Source organism: Typopeltis vanoorti, chromosome 21 (assembly GCF_054136105.1).
Source record: "Typopeltis vanoorti isolate ZY-2024b chromosome 21, IOZ_Tvanoo_1.0, whole genome shotgun sequence".
NCBI lineage: Eukaryota > Metazoa > Arthropoda > Arachnida > Uropygi > Thelyphonidae > Typopeltis > Typopeltis vanoorti.
Genome location: NC_143569.1, coordinates 58,367,822 through 58,393,530, shown reverse-complemented (window position 1 = coordinate 58,393,530; position 25,709 = coordinate 58,367,822). Strand labels below are relative to the sequence as shown.

Sequence of the window (25,709 nt, the reverse complement as noted above, 5' to 3'; positions counted from 1 at the left end):
AAAACCACTGGCACTATTTCCATCTTGCATCTCTACTTTGTGTGGACATAACTCTTTCTGTATCATCAATAGTACTCCCCCTCCCTTTTTACCCCTTCTATCCTCACGAAACACATCATACCCTTCCATCTCTACTTCTGTCAGGATGTCATCCTCTTCCAACCATGTCTCACTTATTCTGACAATCTTTGGGTGAACAGACGCAATTAGTGCAACCATTTCATCTGCCTTGTTACTTATACTTCTAGCATTGGTATACAAACACAACAGCTCATTTCATATCAAACATTGGTTTGATATACTTCCAATGCAGTTAGATGAGGTTGCAATCAGATGATGGACTGGTTAATCAAATTTTACATACAAAATATAGGCAAGCAAAAAAGACTATGCTGGATTCATATTTTGGAAGAAAAAAATAATAATGTCTCCTATGAATGAGCTGACATGAATAAGATATATGCGATTTGTGTTCTAAGTCATTTGAAAACTACAATATACATGTTATTAAAGTTCTTATTTATGTATGCTTTAATTAAATTTTGCATTATTTCATTGTATTTTGAATAAAAAAATAATTTGTTTCAAGATATTTTTTACACTGCATTAATAGGAGAAAGGGAAAAAAACAAACTAACAAATAATCAAAAACAGTCAAAAGACGCAAATTTATTCCCCATTTAATGTGGAGACTTGCTTTCAGATTTCTTGGAACAAATACCATGAGTAAAACGAGGGTTACCTGTAATTCCATACTCTCTTGACATTTCATTATTTTTCAAATCTTTCATTATTATTATTATTAGTGACACCTCCAGGGAGTCCAAAGACTCCTCCATCGATGAGTCTACTCTACAGCTATCTGTCTCCACCACTCACTTAATTCACGAACTACAATGAACCCCAATTACACCAATGCCATCCACCACCACTACTTTCACAGACAATCGCAAACATCCATGCCCAAGGCAGGATTTGAACTCACAGCCTTTCGGCTGAAGAGCGGATATGCTAACCACTTGGCCAACCAGACTGGCGTTTTTGAAATTTTGTATTTTTGGAATACTTTTTTCTTTCTGTTTTTCTTCATTGTAATAGTGTTTTTGACAGTACGTACTTGTGTTATACAATTCTGAAAAATACCGTCTAGCCCTATATACTATGCTCTTTTTTTTTTAATCTTTGATAGCTCGTCAATTTTCATCTTCTAATATTATTTTATCCCCCCCCACACACACACACCATTGTGAAATCTCACATTTTTGTTATTTATTGTTTCTTGTATCATTTTATCTTCTTTCACATTTTTTCTGATTGGTTTACTCATTCCTGTAAGTATTAGTTATCGTCTTTTCTGCCCAACAGATTTGACCAACTTCTCTCCCTTCTCTTTCATCTCATTTACATCTATTCCTTGAAATAACCTTCCTCAATATCTTTAACAAAGATTACAACTTTCAGATGTTCAAGAAATATATATTCAGAAAAATATATTCAGATGTTCAAGAAATAAGAGGGTGAGGAGTAGTTTCTTTGCATGGAGGTGGCTGAACCTTGGAATGCATTGTAGATGTGCAGACTTTAGGGAGACATTCGAGTGTACGAATGTGTGTAATATGCCCGAGCGAGTACAAAGGACAACAAATCAGAATGGGATAGTTAGTATAAGGCATCAAATTAGGGATGGGACAAATGGGCTTCTACAATTCATGTATACTAATGCCAGAAGTATATATTAGGAACAAGAAGGAAGAATTTTTGGTCTTGGTTGGCACTTCCAGGCCACAGGTTATTGGCATTAGTGAAACATGGCTGACAGAAGATGATATAGCTAGTGGGATTGAATGTGAGGGTTATGGTGCATTCAGGAGTGACAGGGAGAATAAAATGGGGAGAGGAGTGTTATTGATGACAGCTGATGAGCTGCAGCAAAGAAGAATAGAAGTGAGACTGCAGGATAGAGAAAAGAGCACATTTGAGGCTATTTGGTGTGAGATTGAGACTAGCAGAACAAAATATACAGTTGGGTGCTGCTATAGCCCAGGTGATGGAATAGATGGTGGAGATAGTATGCATAAGAAAATAGAAGAAATAAGTGGAAGGGGGGTATTATTATGGGAGATTTCAACTATGGTAACATTGATTGGAAGGAGGAGAGGACACATGGGAGGAAGGAATTGGATTTGCGGTTATTAAGGGATAACTATCTATCACAGCATGTAATGGAAAATACTAGGGGTTAGAGAGTGCTTGACCTAGTAATTGCATTTGAAAATTTGGCTGTAACGAATATGATCACGTTGCCACCAATTGGTGAGAGTGATCATAGGGTCTTGACTTGGGAGGTGGCTAAAGGTGTGGAATTTACAATTGAGACAGGGTACATGTGAAATTATCGGGCTGATAAGTATGACAAGCATAGGAGTTTGATTGGTTCAGTGCCATGGCATGTAAAACTGCAGGGGCTGGATGTTGATAGTGCATGGGAGGCGGTTAAGAAGTGTTTGCAGGAGGCAATGGCTGACTGTATACCTAGAGTCCGAATAAAAAATCAAGTAGGGGTTAAATGGATGAATAACACCATTAAACTTGAGCTGCAAAAAAAGAAACACCTATGGAGGGAATTTAAGAAGAAAGGTGACCTGCAGGCACATGAACGGTATAAAGCACAGGCCAGAAGGGTAACGAGTGTGGTAAGAAAAGCAAAAGTGGATTATGAAAGAACATTAGCCATGCAGGCTAAAGAGAATCCCAAACAGTTTTTTCGATATATTGCAAGTAAAAGAAAAAATGTATATGGCAGAATGATTTTAAAGAATGCCAATGGTAGGGAGGTAACCGAATCAGTTGATATAGTGGAATTACTGAGCGAGCACTTTGCAAGAGTATATCATCCAGGTGGTGACATTGTAGGAATGAATGAACCAATAGCTTATACGGGAATTGTGGTGAATGAAGTGGAGGCGAATAGTCTATTACAAAACCTCATTGTCAATACATCTGTGGGATCGGATGGTATACCAGCTCGTGTCGTACGTGAAGCAGCTAAAGAATTGTCAGTACCCTTGACCATTTTGTTTAATTTGAGTCTCGGGTCTGGGTTAGTCCTGAGGGGGTGGAAAGAGGGGAAAATAGTTCCACTGCATAAAGGAGGTTCCAAGACTGCTGTTGAAAATTACCGACCGATCAGCACATCAGGAATCGTTGTCAAGGTCTTGGAGAAAATAATCAAGAGGAAAATACAGGATTGGATAGATGAAAATGGGATACTGTATGGGGGACAGCATGGTTTTGTGTAGGGTAAATCATACCTCAGTAACTTGCTCACGTTTTATAACACAGTGACGGCTGAACTGGATAAGGGTAATACAGTGATTCTAAGGCCTTTGACAGGATACCACATGGAGTTCTAATCAGTAAACTGCAGCATATGGGGATGGATATAGGGTTGGTGAGATGGATAGGAGGGTGGTTGATGAAGAGATATCAGAGAGTGGTTTATTCAGGAGTAGAGTCCAAAAGACGGCCTGTGACTAGTGGTGTGCCGCAGGGTTCTGTTCTTGGACCACTACTGTTCAATTTGTTCATTAGCGATATAGGAAAGGATCTGAGAGGAACTGTTCATTTGTTTGCTGATGATGCAAACTTGGGTAGAGCAATAGTGAGTGCACAGGATGTCAAAATTTTGCAGGATGATTTGGATAGTTTGGAGGACTGGGCTAAGGAGAATGGATGTCAATTTAATGTGCCAAAGTGTAAGGTTATGCATTTTATCGTAACCTTACACTCGAGATGAAAAAATTAGCAGCAGTATATCACATTGGTGGAACCATACTCCAAGAGATTGACGAGGCCAGGGATTTGGGAGTGTTGGTGGATGGGGAGTTGAAGTTTAGGGGGCACATTGCAAAAGTGGAAAATACAGCTCATCAAATCACTGTTGTGAAAAATACTTTAACAAGCAGAGACAAACAGGTTATTGTTCCTCTGTATCGAGCCTTGATAAGACCCCATCTAGACTACTGTGCCCAGATATGGGCGACAGGGTTTCTTCTTGATGGGGAGGAGGTGGAGAGGATCCAGAGACGAGTGACCTAGATGATAGCAGGTCTATGGAATGAACCTTATGAGAACAGGTTGAGATTTGTGAGTTGCAGAAATTGGTTGATAGGAGGAAAAGGGGGCGATATGATTGAGACATTCAAATTACTGAAGGGTTTCTATAAGATTAATTCAGAAGATATTTTTGAGAACAGGACTGGTGGTGGTGGGAGGACCAGGGGCCATACATGGAAGCTGGGCAAGAGTGTGGTTAGCAAGGGTGTTAGAGCTAGGTTTTTACAGTAACCGGAAGAAACAGAACATGAAGAAACGGAACATGAAAAAATAGAACACGAAGAAACAGAACTACGAAAAAACAGCACAGTGAGGAAAAAGAACAGCGACAAAACAGGACTATGAAAAACAGAACAGGGGAAAAAATAAAACATTTATTTGTGTCGTATCTATTTATTAATGAAATATCTATATAAAACAAAAGGTGTGGAAGACTAGTTGTATCATTGGAACAAACAGCTTTATCTCTCCCTTTTAAATATTTTATAAAAGAAAATATAAAAGAAATATATATATATATATAAAAAATTTAATTACTGCAGAACAGGGGAAAGAATAAAACATTTATTTGTGTCGTATCTCGATATGTTGTATCTATTTATTAATGAAATATCTATATAAAACAAAATATAAAAGAAATATATATAAAATAAAAATTTAATCACTGCAGGTTGGCCATTTGGCATAAAAACCTCAATTTATCTTCTTGATTTTGATATTCCTGCACAATTATTGCCACTTGATGGATGACCTGTATGGGCATTGGCTAATAATAATCGCTGGCAAGCTATATCTCATCTTAATCCATCTAATAGGTTCCAAATGCTTGGGTGACTACAATGAAGCAATGAGTTTAAGGCAGTGTGAAAACCTTCACAACAATTTGTAGTCTTAGGACATCTCTCAGCAGCAGCGTCAAAATGATTGCATATTCTAATTGGAAAGAGAGGTGATCTTCCTGCAACTCCTTCGATGTAGGTTGAGAAGAAATATGTGAGAACTTCATTGTAGTTATCCTCATCTGGAAATGTGGCAGCTAGTTGGTCAAAGACAGTTCTTACATCTGTTATTGGTACAAAGGAGAGAGCAGGTAGGGACTTCAGTTTCAACTTCATGTCAATATCAGACTCGTACACTTCCTTTAAGCCAACACTGTTGATCTTCCTAATAACACTCTGGCAAAGGTGAAAGTAGCACCCTTTTACTTCTGCTTGTGGAAAAGCAACTTGAGAAGCAGACATACATGCTTTTTCAAAGTCCAGCAGAATCGTTTGGGGTGTTATATTGGGCACCAATTGTTGCAATATGGTAAACATTCTGAGTATGTATCCATATTCTTTTTTTGCAAAAGAAAATAAATACATGGAGGATATGAATTGCCAATCTTAGCATGCAAGGTGCTTTATCAAATGTTCCAACTCCATAAATGACATCTTTGTCTAATTCTGAGAGCAGATCATCATTCCCAATTGCCAATATTCTTTCTGGGTCATCAGCTCCCATATTATACAAAATGAGGTCAGCATACTTCTCTGGGATGGGAAAATCAGTTGTAGCTGGATTGGGAATAGAAGTAGTTTCTTTATGTTTAAAAAGACTTCGCACGAGTGAGGATTGCTTTGGTAAGTGTTCCAAAACATCCCTATTAACTTCTGAGAAAATATTTCCCATAACATTCCTCGGAGTTGCACCAACTGCCTTCATGTCTTGCTTCATCCTAGCCTTTAAAATGTTTGTCTGTGCTTTTTGAGGATTAGAATCATGGCAGTGTTGTGGGACCTCTCCAATGATATTTTCTTCCTGTGTTCTCAAGAATGTCCTGCATTTGGTGGCAAAGTAGACTCTGCATCTCCAAGTAATCACTCCACTCTCGTTTTCCCTATACTTGGTATATTCATATCCTTGGTACAGTAGAACTTGATTTCCTTTTTGTGTCAGTGAAAATTCCATGATAATAGATCTGTTAAAAAATAAATTTATTATTAATTTTATATTCAAGCTTTCTCATAGTACTAAACTAACTAGTAAATTATATGGGCAGATAAGTAACCGCCGATATATGATCATAAATGCGTATGAATGCTTACTTTGTGAATAAATTGTATGTCTACAGTGAATATGTGGAAGATGGATCACCCTTTTATTCTGTCAAACTGATGATACAATTGCTAAGACGTTTTCACAACAAAAATTGAAATGCCATGCGAAATATCTAACAGAAGATTGAAAAGGACACCAAGCAAAAGTGTTATATTGCAACTTACTAGAAACTGCATTAGAGGCGTTGAGTGAAAGGGTACCTATTCCTGGTAATCCTATAATCTGGTAAGCCACACAGTTCTTAAGAAGTACCTTGTAATTACTTAGTATTCTTGGAAATGTAGGCACACAGTTTATTTTTATTTTTGCTAGAACGAAATTTAAATGTTGTAGAACTATACATTGATGTTTTTACGCCAAATGGACAACCTGCAGTGATTAAAAATCTATACAACATATAGAGATACGACAATAATAAATAATAATAATAAATAATGTTTTATTTTCCTCCCGTTCTTATTTGTCATAGTTCTATTTTGTCACAGTTCTGTTCTTTCATTGTTCTGTTTCTTCATATTCTGTACTTTCATGTTCTGTATTTTCATGGAACTGTTTTTTACTTGGAGAGTGGTGAATGAGTGGAATGAGTTCAAGGCGAGGTATGATAGATACTGTGTGAATGTCGAATAGTTGTTCTTGACATGATGTTAGGGCCTCTGTTGGTGAGTCTATCAACTCCTTGGAGTTGCCCGTAATAATAATAATAATAATAATTTATTTTTAAAATTTCTCTGAGAGTTTTATTTTTTAATGTTTTTATCTTTTGCATTAAGTGTGCTTTCTGTAATGATTAGATTAAGATTTTCCTGCATATTATCCATTTGTGGAATACCATTTTCATTCATGTTATTTCTTTGATTGTATAATTTTTTTTAAAAGTTCTTCTTGATATAATTTTTGTTGGCTATTAACATATCATTATTTATATATTGTTTTATTCTGTTTATTCTTGTAAATATTTTCTTCTATTGTTATTTTTCTGCTAGCCATTCAGTGATCACTTCTTATGATTGATGACCAAAACATATTTAAATATCCTGAAATTAGATGACACACGAAACATGGACATAGATTAGTCTATTTGGACTAATCTGTGTCCATTTTCGGTTTGATCTTTTCTTGTATAAGTGTTGATAGCATTCAACTCCTCATCATGAAGTTTAACATCATATTTCCTCTTTTGTTTGATTCTCCTTTTCTTTTTCTTACACTTTAAATTCATTATTTTTTTCCAGTCATGCATTAAAATCTCCCAAATCTCACTATTGTGTAGGCTGGAGGATTCTGCTGTATTGTATTGGACACTATGTTATAAAATTCTTTTAACTTCTTCATCTTCATAACCACTGGGTAGTGCATATATTTGTATTATTTTAATGGTTTTCGGTTCAGATGTTTTTTTTTTTTCTGTTCTGTATGCTACCCAATCTGATAAACCTGCATATCTAGTAACCTTGTTTGCTATACTCTTGTTTATATAGAAGCTTACTCCTCTTTGCATAACATTATCTTGCCCTTTCCAGTAAAGCACATTTCCTGATTTTAGTGTTATGCATACTTCTGATTTTCTTTTCACTTATTCCTATTATACCCCACTTCACTTTGCTTATTTCATATTCCAATTCCTCAACATTTTCATCATCTGCTTATGTTCTTACATTGTGTGTGGCAATCATGAAATTAGTTTCCTTCCACTTCTTTTATTATTTTACTTTGGAGTAAGATGTCCAGTCCAATAGCTCCATTTCTTCACTGAACTTGATTCTGTGGGGGGTTGTAAGGCTTGATGCTAGATACCATAGGCTTATTCTTGTATGTAGCATATTCATGGTTTTAACGGAAGGAGGGGTGATCATCTTTTTCCCCATGATGATGAATCGGCCTGACAGAGGATCAGCAGTAGCCCACCAACTAGAGCTGAAGAAAGCCATTTTTGATGTTATTACTCTTGTCATCTGAAAGGATAGTTAACCTGCCTCTGTTCCTACTCAGCCTACACTGCTCTACCTAAGAATATGTTTGAGTGACGAAGTAAACTCTATAGACAGCTGTCTCTATAGATATCAATATAGACAATGTCTATATTCATATCTCCAAGAGATATCAATATGCTGTTGGAAGGCCTTGCTTGAATTTCACTTCAAAATTCATTTTAATTTCAAATGACAGATATTAAGATATAGCTAATCATAGACTAATCAGTATCAAAGGATTAGCTGTAAGAAAATTGGAAAAGTTTATTACACTATCGAAAGAACTGCTTGGGATTCACTTTAGCTTGCATTGCTACCTTTCTTTTATAATCTGCTTTTGCCTTTCTTACCACACTAGTTACCCTTCTGGCTTGTACTGTTCATGTACCTGCAGGTTACCTTTCTCTTTAAATTCCCTCCACAATTGTTTCTTTTCTTTTTCAGCAGCTTAATGATGATATTCATCCATTTAACTCCCACCTGATTTACTCTCCTGACTCTATGCAGTCTGCCATTGACCTCCCTCAAACACTGCTTTATCACTTCCCATGCACTATCAACATCCAGCCCTTGCAGTTTTACATACCATGGTACTGATCCAAGCAATCTCCTAAGCTTGTCATACTTACCAGCCCTGTAATTCTACATATATCTAATCTTAACTAAAAATTCCACACATTTAGCCACCTCCCAGGTCAAGACCATGTGATCACTGTCATCAATTGGTGGCAACGTGGTCATATTTGTTATAGACAAATTCTCAGATGCAATTACTAGATCGAAAACTCTTGAACCCCTAGTATATTCCATCACATGCTGTCTCAGGTAATTATCCCTTAGTAACTGCATAAATTCCATTTCCTTCCTCCCATGTGCCTCTCCTCCTTGCAATCTATGTTCCCATAGTTGAAATCGCCCAAAATAATTACCTATCCTCCATTAATTGAGTCTACTTGCCGATGCATACTATTTTCCATCCCCTGGTCTACAGCAGCTCCAACTGTATATTTTGTTGGATGCTGTTGGAGAATGGATGTCAGTTTAATGTGGCAAAGTGTAAGGTTAGGCATTTTGGGGTGAAAAGATTACCAGCTGTATACCACACTGGTGGAACTGTACTCCAGGAAATACACAAAGCCAGAGATTTGGGAGTGTTAGTGGATAGGGAGTTAAAGTTGGAGGGGGGGCACATAGCAAAAGTGGCTAAAGCAGCTCATCAGATCACTTGGTTACTGAAGAATACTTGAACAAGTAGAGACAAGTGGGTTATTGTTCCTCTTTATCGAGCTTTGATAAGACCCAATCTTGACTACTGTGTGCAGATCCAGGCAGCAGGGTTTCTTGGTGATGAGGAGTACATGGAGAGGATCCAGCAGCAAGTGACCAAAATGGTAGCCCTATGGAATGAATCTTACAAGAACAGGTTGAAGATTTGTGGATTACAGAAACTGATTGATATGCAGAAAAAAAAGGGATGATATGATTGAGACATACAAATTACTGAAAGGTTTTTACAAGATTAATTCAAAGAGAAATTTTTCAGAACAGGTCTGGTGGTGGGAGAACTAGGGTCCATCCATGGAAATTGAGTAAGAGTGTAGTTAGCAAGTGTGTTAGAACTAGGTTTTTTGCTTGGAGAGTAATGAATGAGTGGAATAGGTTGCTAGAGTCTGTTGTGAATGAATGCAAAGCAAAGTATGATAGATACCACACAAATGTTGGATAGTTCATGACAATATCATTAACATACAAATAAAATAACAGTGGTGTAAATACAGCCTCATGCTAAAACCCATGACACACTACTCTGTTATCCATGCCACCAGCTTCATGTCCGTTATGATTTGCTCCACCTTACATAATAGGGTTCTGTTATCTTACTTGAATGCTTTTGTAAAGTATAGCTTCATGGGGTAGTGATTTCCCTTATCTAACTTTGCTGTTACTTTATTGTAAAATGTGAGTAATTTACTGAGACAAGACCTACTCCCTACAGAGCCCTGCTCTTTCTCCTTCCCCCACCCTCCAAAAAAAGTATCATACTCTTGTCCACTTTCCTAAATTTCATTATTATTACGGGCAACTCCAAAGGGTCCTTAGACTCATCGAAGGGGGCCTTGAACATCATGATCTCCCTCGATGAGTCTAAGGACCCTTTGGAGTTGTCCGTAATAATAATGAAATTTAGGAAAGTGGACAGGAATATGATACTTTTTTTGGAGGGTGGGGAAAGGAGAAAGAGCAGGGCTCTGTAGACAGTCTTGTCTTGGTAAATTACTCACATTTTACAATAAAGTAACAGCAAAGTTAGATGAGGGAAATCACTACCCCATGAAGCTATACTTTGCAAAGGCATTCAAGTAAGATAACAGAACCTTATTATGTAAGGTGGAGCAAATCGTAATGGACACGAAGCTGGTGGCATGGATAACAGAGTGGTGTGTCATGGGTTTTAACATGAGGCTGTATTTATGCCACTGTTATTTTATTAGAATGTTAATGATATTGGGAATGATGTGCAAAGCGATAGTCAGTTTTTTGCTGATAATAAAAGATTCTTTTAATAGACTAACAGTGTGAGAAAGGACAGTTAATGGCTTCCAGTTCATATGGCAGAGTCTAACATTCCATATTTTGGGCTAAAGAGTTACAAGCTGTGTATCACACTGATGGAACTGGACTGTGGGAAGGTGATACTGCTACGGGTTTGGATATGATGGTGGTGGACAGAGAACTGAAGTTTCGAGGGCATACTACAAAAATGGTCTCAAAAGGTCTCTTTCTGCTTGTCACTGTGTTCAACAGTGACAAGCAGAAATGAAGAGATTATGATTTACTCTTATAGTATAAGCTTTGATCTAGCCACATCTGGACCATTATGCCGAATGGAAGTTTAGTTTCCTAGGTGAGTATTTAGGCTTAGGTGCTGATTTACACTCATGTTACAATTTAATGGAATAATTAAAATTCACAATTGAAGCTGGCTTTCCTTCTCCACTCTCCTAAAGATTCACGCCCTCTCTTTCTATTCCAGGTGTTTACAAGGTTCCTTGCTCTTTCAGCTTATATTATAGTCAGACTGGAAGATTTCCTAACACCTGCCTAGAAGAACACAAAAAATACATCTGCTGCCACAACTATAGGCAGTCAGGTCTAGCAGACCATGCCTTGGATACCTTGCACAGGATCAGATTGAAGAAAACCACCATGCTCCACAATAGTAAATATAAACTTGACTCTTTTTAGAATCAATAGTGGATTTAAAAAATCAGCCCAATCTTAATAAATATGATTGTATTAAGCTTCAAAAAAATTTGGGAATCTTTAATTCTTAGGCCTCCCACTCAACATCTAAGGCTAGCCAACAGCACCCATACTGGTGCCCCTCGTAGGACTTGAGTTTCTCTCTAGTCTAATTTATTTTCTTCCACTCATTGTTTCTTTTCTTTTGTGTGTGTGTGTGTGTGTGTGTGTGTGTGTGTGTGTGTGTGATTACAATTTTAACATTGTATTCTTGAAGATGTCTCTGTGACTGAGACAAAATATTAAAACAATTAAACCAGCTGTTTATTTTAATTTATTTTTGTGCTGTAATTATTCCATTAAATTGTAACATGAGTTGGTTGCCTAGGGTTCTTGGGATAATGAAGTGTTGGAGAGCATCCAGAGACAAGTGACCTAACCCAAATGGTGACTCGTTGGTGGAGTGCTCCCTATGAGGGCAGACCGAAGATTTGTGGATTGCAAAATTTAGTTGACAGGCAGAAAAGAGAAAATATGATAGAAACATATAACCTACTAAAGGGATTTTTAGAGAATAAACACAGAAGAAATTTTTGCAATACATAATACAGTGAAGAGTGAGAAAGTGAAAATAGTAAGTGTATTACCTCGATATGATAAAAATGAATAAAGAAGTACTATAATGGCAAACGATTCAATGCATAAGCCATGTAGAAGGAATGGATGCAAGATCTGTGTGATAGAATGATATCTACACCTGAATGCATTTGGTATCGGAGTCTTGAAGAAAAAATAACTGGTATGAGACCTAACGCAGAGAGTTAGGGTAAATTATAATGGAAGGGTGGGAATATGAGTGTAAGAGTGACAATGCTATATAATTGTGCTAATGACGGGAATGGCCATTATTATGGAAATGATTACAAGGAGAGAACAATTTCGAACTTTGTGTTCATCTGGTCCAGACCCATCAAATGTGTGCAACGATGCCTAAATGTATAAGGCACTAGAGAAGAATAGATATCTGCAAGTTGTCCAACTGCATGTCTTACAGACTGCATATTATATCTATATACAAAAACTAGCAGTATCAGAAACAAAGGGTATAGTTTGTTGCCTTGGTCAATATCTTGGGACCTCAGATTGTAGGCTATCAGAATCAGATAATGCTAACTGGTATAGAGTGCAAAGGGTGCAGTATTTTCAGGAAGGATAGGGGAGGGGGCATGCTGCCAATGATACTGGACGACTTGAATCCAGACAGTGTGGAGAACTGTGATTGTAGTACTAGTAACAGTATTTCATGTGACAGTGAATTTGAAGCCACATGGTGTGAGGTGGAATCTAACAAGATCAATTACATAGTGGAGTGTTGTTACAGACCTGGTGGATTGGTCACCAAATAGAGATGATGGGTACAAAAAGAGAAATCATAACAGGAGACTTTAATTATCCAAATACAGATTGGGTAACAGTAAACCCTCGTGAGAAGAATGAAACCAAATTTATTCAGCTGTTGTGGGACAACTTCTTCAAGCAGCATGGAATTCAAGGTCAAAGCGTATTCGATTTGATTATAGTGTCAGAGGGTATTTCAGTTAAAGACGTAACTATTCTGCCTCTGGACGGTGACAGTGATCATGCATTACTCACTTGGAAAATTATTAAGTTAATGAATGTTCCATTCAGAAAAGGTTACATGCTAAACTACAAAGCAGGAAATTATGATCAACTGAGGAGTATACAGAGTTCAATGGAAAGGTATCAGTTGCTGGATGGGAAGAATATCAATAGTAGTACATAGGAAGCATTTAAAAAATACTTCCATAATACAATATCGGAATGTGTCCTGTTAAGCAAGAGATTTGTAAGAAACAGTTGAGATGGAAGGAATACTGTCTGCATAAGGAGGATGTCCGTTATGAAAACTATAAGCAGAAAGTCAGAAGAGTCACAACTGTTGTACAGAAGGCTAAGTCTCAGTATGAAAAGAAATTGGCTTTGCAAGCTAAAGACAACTCATGAGAATTCTATCAATATGTTGTAAGTAAAAAAGAAGGACTATCAAAGAATATCTCTTCTGAATGCAGATGGTTTGAGAATGACAAATGCAGAAGAGGTTGTTCAATTAACGAGTGCCCATTTTGCTAAAAGCTATCAACCTAGAGTATGCCACACTGAGTTCACTGCTACCTCTGAAGAAACTCAGGTGTATGAAGAGGAGGTGTTAGAGCTGTTGCACAAAGTGAATAAGAACTCAGCAAAAGGGACTGATGGGATATCAGCACAGGTGCTAAAAGAGTGTTCAGCTGAACTGGATATTCCTTTGACCAGGCTATATAATTTGAGTCTTAGAACAGGGAAGATTTTGCAGGAATGGAAAGAATCTATGGTAATCCCATTGCACAAGGGTGGTGCAAAGACTGAAGTATCCTACTACTGACCAATCAGTATCCAAAATCTTCACCAATCAGGTGAAGATTTTGGAAAAATTGGTTCACATTCAGAAATGGGTTGATAGAGAATCTCTACTTTGCAACGAACAGCATAGGTTTAATAAGGGAAGGTCATGTTTTAGCAACTTGCTCACATTCTATAACAACGTTACCGTTGAACTAGACAAGGGGGTATGGATTACACCAGGGGTTCCCAACCCTATGCCCGCGGGCACCATGGCACCTGTCGACCAATTTGTGTGTGCCCGCCACTGTTCAACTGTGTGCCGTATAGTTTGAAATAATCACGCAACAATTCATGGCATGCTATATGACGCATACGTTAATGACACATGACGAGTATCAAACACATACAATGTAAAGTAGATGCGCATTCGAAGTTGTTCATTCCAGTTTAAGAACTGGAATATCATATTCTCCTAATTATGAAGCACTGGCCAATGAAATGCAATGCCAAAGATCACACTAACTTACATATATATATATATTTAAATTTTTATATAATGTAAGCTTTTAAGTAATAAAACAATTGATTACAATGTCAACTTTGTATGTATTCATTTAACAAACAAATTCAAAAAATTTGCTTGAAAAAATAGATGGTGCCAGTCACCCTACCGGTATTTTAGAATGTGCTCTAGGAAACAAAAAGGTTGGGAACCCCTGGATTACACCATGATACTTTTGGATTTTGCTAAGGCTTATGACAGAATACAGCATGGAAGGCTGTTGAATAAATTGGAGAAAATGGATTTGGACTATAAAATGGTATACAGGGAATGTGAGTCTGCAAGATTTAACGTAACCAGTGGTATGCTACAAGAATCAGTCCTTGGTCCATTCTTATTCAATCTGTACATTAATGATACTGGGAAGGATTTGACAAGCGGCATGCAGCTAATTGCTGATGATGCAAAGATAGGTAAGGTAATCAGGAATGATGCTGATATGCAGTCTTTGTAGAATGATATGAATAGACTGGAATTGTGGGCATGGGAAAACTCGTGTCAGTTCAATGTCAGTAAATGTAACGTCATTCACTTCGGCGTGATTAGATATCCAATGTTGTTCTATATTAATGAGATTAGGTTAGAAGAAACTGATGAGGCTAGGGATCTTGGAGTGTTAATAGATAGGAAGTTGAAGTTTAGGGGCCATGTGACAAAGATTGCAAATACAACTCAAAAGATAACTGTAATGCTGAAACGAATGTTCACATGTAAAGATAAGGATGTTATTTTGCTTCATTACAAGGCCTTGATAAGACCTCATCTGGACTATTGTGCACAGGTCTGGTCTCCTAGTTTTTATCACAACAGAAACTAGATGATAGAGAGTGCAAAGGAGAGTGTTAAAATTGATATCAGGATTATGCAATACTTCGGGGCTGTCCAACCTTAGGTAATCCGAAGGCCGCATTAAAAAAAAAATTATCCAAGGGCCACATTATAATGTGCGTCTATTAATTTAGTTGGCAGCAGTGACACAACCTCAATAGCTGAACAAATGAACAGCACTATCACGCGCTCACATTCCCCATGAGCGCCAAGAACATGCACGTTGGAACAAAATAGTGTAAGAACGCTTCCTTGACACATCTAATATTTGAAAAACATGTGGGTATATAGTGATGTAAAAACACCAAATAAAATTACCAATATTGAGATTATCGATTAGTGATAGAATTAAAATATCTAATACACATTCAATTCAAATTATTTTATTTTTATGCTCGTGAAAATCATGAGCTTAACAACATTGAAAAGGCAGGCAACACAAAATCGCACTGTGGGCCGCATGCAGCCTGCAGGCAGTGCTTTGGACAGCCTTAGAATACTTTATTATAAAGACAGTTCGAGAATTTGTAGACTAGAGGCACTAGAAAACAGGAAAAAAGAGGAGCTGATATGATTGAGATATACAAACTTCTGAAAGGTTATACAGGATTTCAGCTGATGGAATTTTTCATTTTATGGAGGGTGGGATAAGGAAGCTGAGAATGAATTCCACTAAGGGGGTGAAGGCTAGATTTTTCTCACACAGGGTGGTATATGATTGGAATGGATTACCATTGGATGTAGTATGTGCAAGCAGTGTGAATGAATTCAAGAATAAGTATAATAGCTAGTATGTGTAGAATGTGGCCTCATTCGATGAGTCCCTGACTCCATGGGGGTCTCTCTTAATAATAATAATAACAGCATGATGGGTGAGAAACAAGGGGGACAACTCTGAAGTTTTGTAAGAGTGTGTTAACAAGAATACGAGGAATAGATTTATTTATTTATTTTTTTTTTTTTTTTCAGGCAAGAATAAAGTGCCAATCCATTGCATTTTGAATGGGATAGTTTTCAGAAAAAACTGCATTGGCATCCTGAGACATGCCTTCTGGATGCCAATATGCCTTGTTTTTCAGTATCAGATTTTTCTAAAATGAAATGTTTCATGTGTCCTTTATAAAACAAACAACTGCTGCAGAAATGAAGAGTATTATCATATTCTGATAACTTGTTAGTTATATACAGATTTATTTCTATTATTAAAACGTTAGGTTAGGCTTTTTCTTTCTGGTTTTTCCAATACTTTCATAATCATTATTATTATTAACATCTGACCTCCACAGAATCAGAGACTCTTTGTGGGAACTACACACTATCACACACAAAGCTCCTCCAACCATGTTTTATTATTATTATTATTATTCGTGACACCTCCAAGGAGTCCGAAGACCCATCGCGGGAGGACACCTACAACTCTCTCAACCACTACACCGAACCTCTACTACGAATCATCTCCATCAACGCCATCTACCGCCCACCTTCACCACTACTACCACAACTAGTATTTTTTGTCTGTAAATTGCGTGTGTTCTGAAGGGCCGATTTGTCTGTATGTGGGATGAAAAACCTGAGTTTCCGGGAGAAAAAACCCTGCTACCTCCGTATGAGATCAGTTAACTCACCTTCGAATGAAATCGTCCAGACAAAGATTCCTCCTGTCGCGACAGAATCAAACTTATTGTTTTTTTTTTTTTTTGAGCCATACTGTACAATGGGACTACCACACTTTTATCTCTCATGGTCAATGTCCTCCTCAACATTGCATCAATTCTCTAATATATCTTCACAACTTTTGCAATATGTCCTCGTAACTTCAAATCTCTATCCACAATCACCCCAAGATCCTTTGCTTTCTCAACTTCTTTCACTATAACCCCACCAACTGAGTATGAAGCATCCCATCTATGGATCCCACATTTCAAAACCTTACATTTAGTTTCATTAAACTGTATCCCCATTAATTTGCCCATTTTCCCAGCCCATTCAAATCCTCTTGTAGAGCCAACACAGAACTATACCTAAAAATCCTCCTAAGCTTCACATCATCTGCAAACAACTAAACATCTCCCTGTAGTCCTGTGACAATATCATTGACAAAGAGTGAACAGAAATGATCCCAGTACTGAACTCTGTGGAACTCCACTTGTAACCTTCCTCCTCCCTGATATTGTTTCCCCATATACAACTCTCTGATATCCACCAGAGTTGTTACCAATTTCTCTATAATTGTAAACACATATGACTTTTATATTAATATTGCAGCCTTGGTGTAATACAGTGATGGGAGCATGGGATTTTCCTAAGGTGATATTCAAAGAGAAATATATATCATCTACCTTCTTTAAATTAAATTTAATTTCTATGCTGTTGTCTGCAGTATAATAATAACAACAGGACAGTGTGCACTTCAAAGAGAAAAGCTAAAGACCTCTCATTGTGACAAGAATTAATGTGGACCTTTCCAAAATGAAAGTGAATTAGCTAATTTCATATACAGGTAGCAGGGTTCCTCCACCTGGAAACTCAGGTTCTTCATAAACACATGCAATTAACAGACAAAATTATGAGCAGTAGATAGCATTGTCTGCAACCATGATGACTCTGCTGAGTCCATAGAGGTTTGTTATAATATCATATTATAATTATATACACCATAACATAAATGAAAGATACCAAGAAATTATATACTTGGTTTAATCCTTTATCCAGGTGCAAGCAAACAAACTTTGCGCGTCAAGTATTTTCATGACTGGGACAACAACTCATGGTAATGGTGGTATGACTTCACATCACTTGCCTTAGTATCCCATAATGTAAAGCACATCTCCTTGTGGACATGTATAATGCTATGTATAATGTATAATGGGAATGGTCACTACCCAGACTGGTTACAACCTTTATTGAGGTCTCTTCAGTGGGAGCCAGACCCAGAAGTGATACTAAAGTTGAAGTAATGCAGAATTAATACATATTTTTTGATAACTGGTATAGGAAAATATGACTTCACCTTACTGAAAAATTTCCTTTCTGCCAATCTCATAGATCCCCTTTAATAACATAAGTTTCTACCATGTCCACTCTTTTCTGCCTTCTATACCATAAATCAGTAACAAAAAAAAAAAAAAAAAATACCAACACAATGAAGAAATCTTTTGAAATGGAAGATAAATCATCAACTGGTGAAAGATCTTATTTCACCAACTGATGTGTTTTCTTATTTTTCTCAATTTGATTGGAGATATCATTCAAATGAGGTTGGGTGTGGTCAGAGGAAAAGCATTCTGTGAGACTGGAAACTTATACTAGATTGTGGTCCGAGTTGCCAAGATGAGAGAACTTTTACAGTGTGTCATCATATTGGAGGCTTAATGGATTGTATGCAGTGCTCAGAAAGGATTAAAATAAAATTTAATCGTCTCAGTCAATGAGACATTTTCAGGGATTACAAAAAAACTAATGTAACATATATACAAATAGTGTTTCAATTGCAGTACAGACTGGTCTATAATTTGAAACTTCTGTCCTAGAAGTTTCAAATTATCAAGACTTGATACACCATTGGTTCTTTCACTTTGCTAATATTGTCTCCCTTATACATGTTGCATGGCATCATTTACACCAGCATGTATATGCACTTAAAGTGGTCATTCAATAATTCCCCTTTGCAATGGTTATTCTGCCATAATTATTTTTCCTCTTGCTTGCCATATGGCATGAGGATTTCCTTGAATTAACCTTGGACAGACCAACCAATCTACTCTCAAACTACACTGTTTTCTTCTTTACCATGCTCGTCATCTTCCTAGCCTGCGATTTATATGCTTCGTGAATCTGACTGCCATCAACTGTCTTATACCATCTCCGTAACCTTTTCTATTCAAATACAGCTTATTTAATTTCTTATCCATTTCATTCCTACTATATTTAGTTGCTTAACCTTTGGAATGCAATTCCAAATTCCAAGATACTATAATAAATTTAGTTTAATTCTTTATCCAAGTGTATGCAAACACAGTTGCATACAAACTTCCAACATCTTTCTCTAAATCCAGAGTAATTTAATAATAAGGTGGTACACCTTTTGGCAACTCGTATAAGTAAATATGACCTCTCCATTGCTTCTGCCTTAGTATCACCACTTCTGGGTCTGGCTCCCACTGACGAGACCTCAATAAAGGTCGAAATCGGTCTGGGTAGTGGCCCTTCCTTAATGCATAGCATTATACATGTCCGCAAGGAGATGTGCTTTGCATTATGAGACAAGGAGTGATGAGAGCTTGGTCCACCTTTACTACGAGTTGCCTCAGTCCTGAAGATACTTCAGGTGCAAACTTCGTTTGCATACACTTGGATAAAGGATTAAATTAAATTTATTATAGTCTAACCAAGTGGAAAATAAACTTCCAACAGTATCAGATACTGCCTTATGAATTTCCAAGCACTGTCAACATCTTTCCTGCACAGCTCATCTACCCAACGTATTAATGCTAACTGACTACAGAGCTTCCCATAATCACCCATCTTATACTTCCACATAGAGTATATCCATTTTTGGCAGTAACCTTTTCTTGTTTCACCACTTCCCACATAAGTACCTTATGATCACTCTCACCAACTTGCAGCATTAACAACTACATCTTGTGATATTATCATCAAATCCAAAACACTAAAGCCTCTAGTTGCTTCTGTCACATAGTGCTTAAGAAATTAAGACCTGAGAAATTCAATAAACTCACTTTCCTTTTCCCATGCACTATCTCCTCCTCCTTCCATTCTATATTCTAGTAATTAATGTCTTCCATCAAGATCACCTTTTTACACACCCAACCAATTTGCCTAAACATTTCACAATCATTAGTATTCTCTACATTCCCTAACCTATAACAGCATCCTAGCAGATATACTAGCCTTAATTTCAATTTCACACCACATGTGCAGATTCAAAATCTGCACATGTACTATCAACCTCAACACTTGAGGACACAATTCCTCTGCAATCATTAACATCACTTCTCCCTCCTCTTTTCACCCTTCCTATCTTTTGAAAAATTGTATATCTTTCCATTTCTATTTGCGACATCACATTATTCTCAGAGAACCACATTTCACTAATACCGATTGTCTTTGGACAGGCATATTGACTAAACCAATGCAAGAAACTCAGAGTATTAAACTTATTAAGAGTACTCCTTACATTTGAATACAAACATGGCAATTCCTGTGTCTTTGAGGCCATTCTACCAGCACCATCATTCTCTACTATGTTATTCCACACCTCGGTCTTCGGGCAGTCCACTCCCATCTCCTGAATGCCATTCATACTCTATGAAATATCTTCTCCACATTAATCTGTTAACAACCCTTCACCAACTTATATGTCTCAAACATATCCACTCTTCTTCTATTCACAAGGCTCTGCAAGTTGCATTCTTTCAATCTCTCCTCGTATCTGACATTCTAGACCTGATACTAACTTAGTAAACTTTGTTCTGGACTTTCTCCAATAGATCCTCATTCCCCCTGAAAACTAGGTGACCAAATCTGTGCACAGTAGTCTATGTGTGGACTGATTATAGCATTACACAGGGGAACCATAACCTCTTTACCTCTGTATGTCAATGTCCTCCTCATTACTGCCATAATCCATTGGGATGTTCTTACAGTTTTACTAATGTGACCCCTAAACTTCAAGTGTCTATCCACCATCACTCCCAGATCTCTCATCTCCTCCACCTCCTCCAAAATTTCTCCATTAATTGTATACTCTGCATCCCAACCTTGCTCACCAAATTCCAAGACCACGTACTCCACAATATTAAACTTACAGCTCCAATCATTTGCTCATTCATAGTCTATTTATATCCTCCTTCATGGCAACAATGTCTGCTCTATTTCTCATAGCCCTTCTGAGCTTTGCATCATCGACGAATAGCTGCACATCTCCAGCTAAGCCAGTTCCAAAACAGATCCCTGTGGCACTGCACTAGTGACCTTTCTCTTTTAGGATACCACTCCTCCATACACAACCAGCTGATACTGTCCAACAGCCAATCCAACATACTAGTCTGTTATCTAATCCCTAATCCCATCTATTTCAATTTAGCTACCAGCTTGTCATGTGGTGGTCTATCAAAGGCCTTTGAAAAATCCAAGTACACCACCATATATGCATCTCCTTTATCAAGTAAGTTTGTGACCTTGTTGTAATATATAAGCAGATTGCAGAAACACCTCCCCTCCCACCTAACAAACCCATGCTGACCATCATAAAGAATGCTGCTATTATCTATCTACTTTTGAATTTTAGTTCTCAACAACTTCTTTACTACCTTAACAACTGCATACACACAGATTGGCGTATAATTTGTAGCCTGTCTTATCCCCCCCCCCCATGAAGTGGAATAATTTTTCTCACTTGCATTCCTTTGGGACTTGCCCTGTTGCAAGAGTCACATTAAATGGTTGCACCAAAGGTGTCTTGAGGGAATTCCATAAGGTATTCCCTCAAGACACATGGCGATATACTGGCAAATCCTATTACCTTATTAACATCAAATTTACTTAATTCCTCATATACTTCTTGCTCATTTACCATCAGTCCCTCCTCTACCATACATTCTATACTCCAGCTTCTAGCTTCACGAGAATGAAATATACTGATAAACTGATTAATGAATAATTCAACTATATCCTCTGTATTGGTTGTTACCAATCTTCCAGTGTCATCAACTACCATCATCCTCATATAGTAATTTTTCCTTTACTTGCCACATATTGAAAGATACCTTGGAGGTAAATAACGGTTAGAAGTGGAGTAAAAATAATTTTTAAAGTTATCACTTTTCGAATTTCATTAGGTCACTAGAACTTTCCAACATTCTTCAATAGTTAAGGTGTGTAGGAAATATAATATTCAGGTAGCTTTATTATATACAGTATCCAACTATCCAACTATATACAGTATACAATTATCCAACCACAGTGGGAAAACAGTTTGCTGATCGTATAACTGAAGGATCAGATAACTGAAGGTAGAATTACATGATGCTACAGCAGAAATGTGAAAAATTGCTGTTCATCAGAAGATTAGGAATGGCTAAAACAACAGTCAGAGACTTGTCTAAAATCTGGAAGGATGGATTTATCTTCACAGGAACAAAATTGAGGATTTTGGATTCAGCTGTTTTTCCAACAGCAACTTATGGATGTAAGACTTGGAAACTAAAGAAGTCTGAGAGGAAAACGATAGCTGCTTTAGAGATGTTACACAAGGCAATTGAGGATACCATATACACTGAAAGGCAGACAAATGGATGGGTGCCAGAAAGGATCAGTAGAACTTGAAGGCTCCATAAGGATACTGACAGAAGAAAGTTGAAATACTTAGACACACTGAAAGGATGGCAGGAGTATTTCTCAAAACAGTAATAGAAGGTAAAGTTCTTGGAAAAAGAGGAAGGGTAGACCATTAAAGAGATGGATGGTTGGTGTGTCTGGATGACTGATCAGAGTTGAAGCCTATAGAAAAGCATACAATAGAACCACATGGTGAGGATTGGTGTGGAACATCAAGCATCTGTTAATATCCAATGAACAGATGGAGGGATGGATGGATAGCAGAAATCAGTTGATACACTAACCAATTCAACGGTTCATTAATTGAAGGTGGGATAGTCAAGAGATCACTGTGTGTGTAACAGAAATTATGTAACATATATATGTGTGTGTGTGTGTGCATGCAACATATAATTTAACATAATTCATATGTTAAATTATGTAACATATGAAAATGAGGAAGAGAGTAATATTTATTTCTGACATATGTGCCACAAGTACTTAATTTCCAGTGATGACTGAGGTCATCCTGTAAAATAAAGGTTTGGTTAAGAAGCATATTAAGTGGAATGAACTATGCAATGGATGTTTGAGTGCATCTTTGGTGTATGTTTTTAAAGAAAGATAAAGGAATGTGGGCATTCCTTCAGACCTCCAATAAGTGGAGAAGTGGTCTCACACTGGGCAATGAAATTCATCTTCCACATAAAGATAATCACAACAAACATCCTGAAACATCCATATCAGGACTGGAACCCACAGCCTGTTGGTTGGTGAGTGGGTGCAGTAACCACTTGGCAAACCATGCTGGCAACCACTTCCATTATTCAAAACAGCCTGACATGGTTCTTTAAATCTATACTCTTTAAAGACTAATTCATCTTCAAATAGCAACTTGACTTTTTTTTAAGCCTGTAAAAGTGAAAAATTTATGTTTGATTACCTTTCATGACATCAAAAAAATGCCAGGTTAACAGTTTGGGAGGGGATATTTATTTCCCCTGAATAGCTACATGACTTGGTCAGGATAGAAACCATATATTCTCTACACTGCACTTTTAATTCTGTTCTAAAAGCTTAAGCATTCTAATGATTATGTATTTGGAAATGAGCATATCACAAAATGCAAGTTACAGAATCGAGTGAGGAAAACAAAGTATGCGTGTGTGTGTGTGTGTGTGTGTGTGCGCGCGCGCGCGTGTGTGTGTGTGTGTATATATATAATTACTCCTAAGTATTTTGATGTAGCAGAACACAAAATTTGTTATTTAATACCAAAATAAGGGTGCTTTATTTTAAATTATGCAAGAGCAACTTAGAAGTTTGATTACCTTCAGCACATGGTACTTTCGGAGTTCGATATTATAGACCCCAGAAGTGGAGGTTTAGGGTTTTTCTAAGGGTAACAATCCCTTCCCCATATATGCCATGTAAAAGACCCAGACAGCGAATAACCAATATATATCTTGCAGTATCTTGTATAAAATACATACTGCAAATCTCGAAATTTACTCTTTAGTTGTATATTACCAATATTAAATTCAGGAGAACGTAACGAAATCACTATGCCAGAAAGAAGCGTATAGGCTCAGAATATTTGAAGTGGATATTTATTTTATTTTATTTTTTTTTTTTCGGGGATGGGGATACCATTAAATGTTTTTTTTTTTTTTTTCGTTGATTTAACAAAATATGACCACAATCGTAGAAAAAGACGAATCTTTACGCCACTTAGCAAGCAGCGTAATTTACAGGAGACAGAATATTTTTTGTAAGGATATATGTTTTTCCAATACCGGAATTTGGGTTAATGCCTCACAAGAAAAGCAGATTATTTCAAATACCAGGGTGCGTAAAGGTCACACCTTCCTTCAGGTAATTAAAAACATGAATAACAGGGCACTTATAAACAGTTGTGGAGATACAGTATGATGGTTATAACTTATTAGTTTCGTAAACATTACACGACTTATTGTTATTATTACTTATCTACTTATTATTTATTTAACATACAGTGATACAAACACAAATAAAAAGGAACTACCATATTAAGAAATACATCACGCTTTCCTCAATACATTTAAAATTCATTTAGTTTCTTTTCCTTTTCTGGAGGGAGAACTAAATGAAATGGGTGTAAGTTTTAAATCAATTCTGTCGATACTGAAAAACTTGGAATAACTTTTTTTTCTTTTTCTTTTTTTTTTTAAGAACTCACGTACTTGACAACACTGCCAGCTGAGTAGTTGATCTCAGAATATTACCGATAATCCATTACGTGGTTCATGAATATAATTCAACTATTCATTACACAAAATATAGCAACCTCTGAGAAATACTGAACCCTTTTATTGAATTTCATGTAGATGGCAATTCTTTTCTATAACAATCATGAACATAATCACGATAAATTCACTAGAATAACCAAGTAATACAGAAACCAATCTCTGAGCATGCTCTAGTACTGAACTCAGGTTACAACCGAAAGAATTTTGCATCGGATAGAAAGAAGAAGAAGAAAGCTAAATTAACGATAAGAAAGAATCTTAACAAAAGACCAGGTGTTGGAAAACTTCAAGTATAATACTGGTATTTCCATTAATGACATCAAAATTTTATAAAGGATCTTTTTATCCCGAATTATGATTTGACCCGTTATCATTGTATTCTGCTATTATTATTAATTTACTTAATTATTTACTTGTCTTAGTTGTTTGCAGTTTTTGGTATTTAACTGGAGTGTTCTTTTAAATATTAGTTATATTTTAAATGATCTAGTTTCTATTATAATAACAATAAGTTAACGCCTTTTATTCCCTTACGTGAACTGTGAACTTCTTTGGGTGATGGACTGAGTTCTTGACTCTTTATCCCTTTATCTGAGTTCTTGATTGTGGGTGAGGGGTTTAGTGTGGGTATTTTACCCCTCTGTGTGAGTATTTTGTGTAGTTTCAGCTTTTTTTTGGGATGAAAGATTTCGGTCTTCTATGTTTGAAGCGGTCTGGTGGCTTGTAGTCAGATGCCTGTCGAATCAGCTGATTTGGGTGATTGTCTGTGATAGTGAAGAATTAGGTGCAATGCCAAGGTTTCTGATGAACCAGGAAGCATTTAGCAGCATTCTTAGGCATTTGTTCTGGACTGTTTGT

The 25,709-nt window shown here is 36.9% G+C and overlaps 1 protein-coding gene across 3 annotated transcripts in view; it reads right to left on the bottom strand.

The window, feature by feature from the left end:
* The window catches only part of LOC150094879 (uncharacterized), a 37,559-nt gene extending 12,576 nt beyond the window's left edge, over positions 1 to 24,983 (bottom strand). Inside the window, exon 1 of one of the 3 annotated variants that reach the window (XM_090410942.1) lies at positions 24,786 to 24,983. The gene's annotated coding sequence lies outside the window, so the exon portion shown is untranslated. The other 2 variants (XM_090410941.1, XM_090410940.1) reach the window with 2 other exon arrangements.
* Between the last annotated feature and the right edge of the window lie 726 nt (positions 24,984 to 25,709).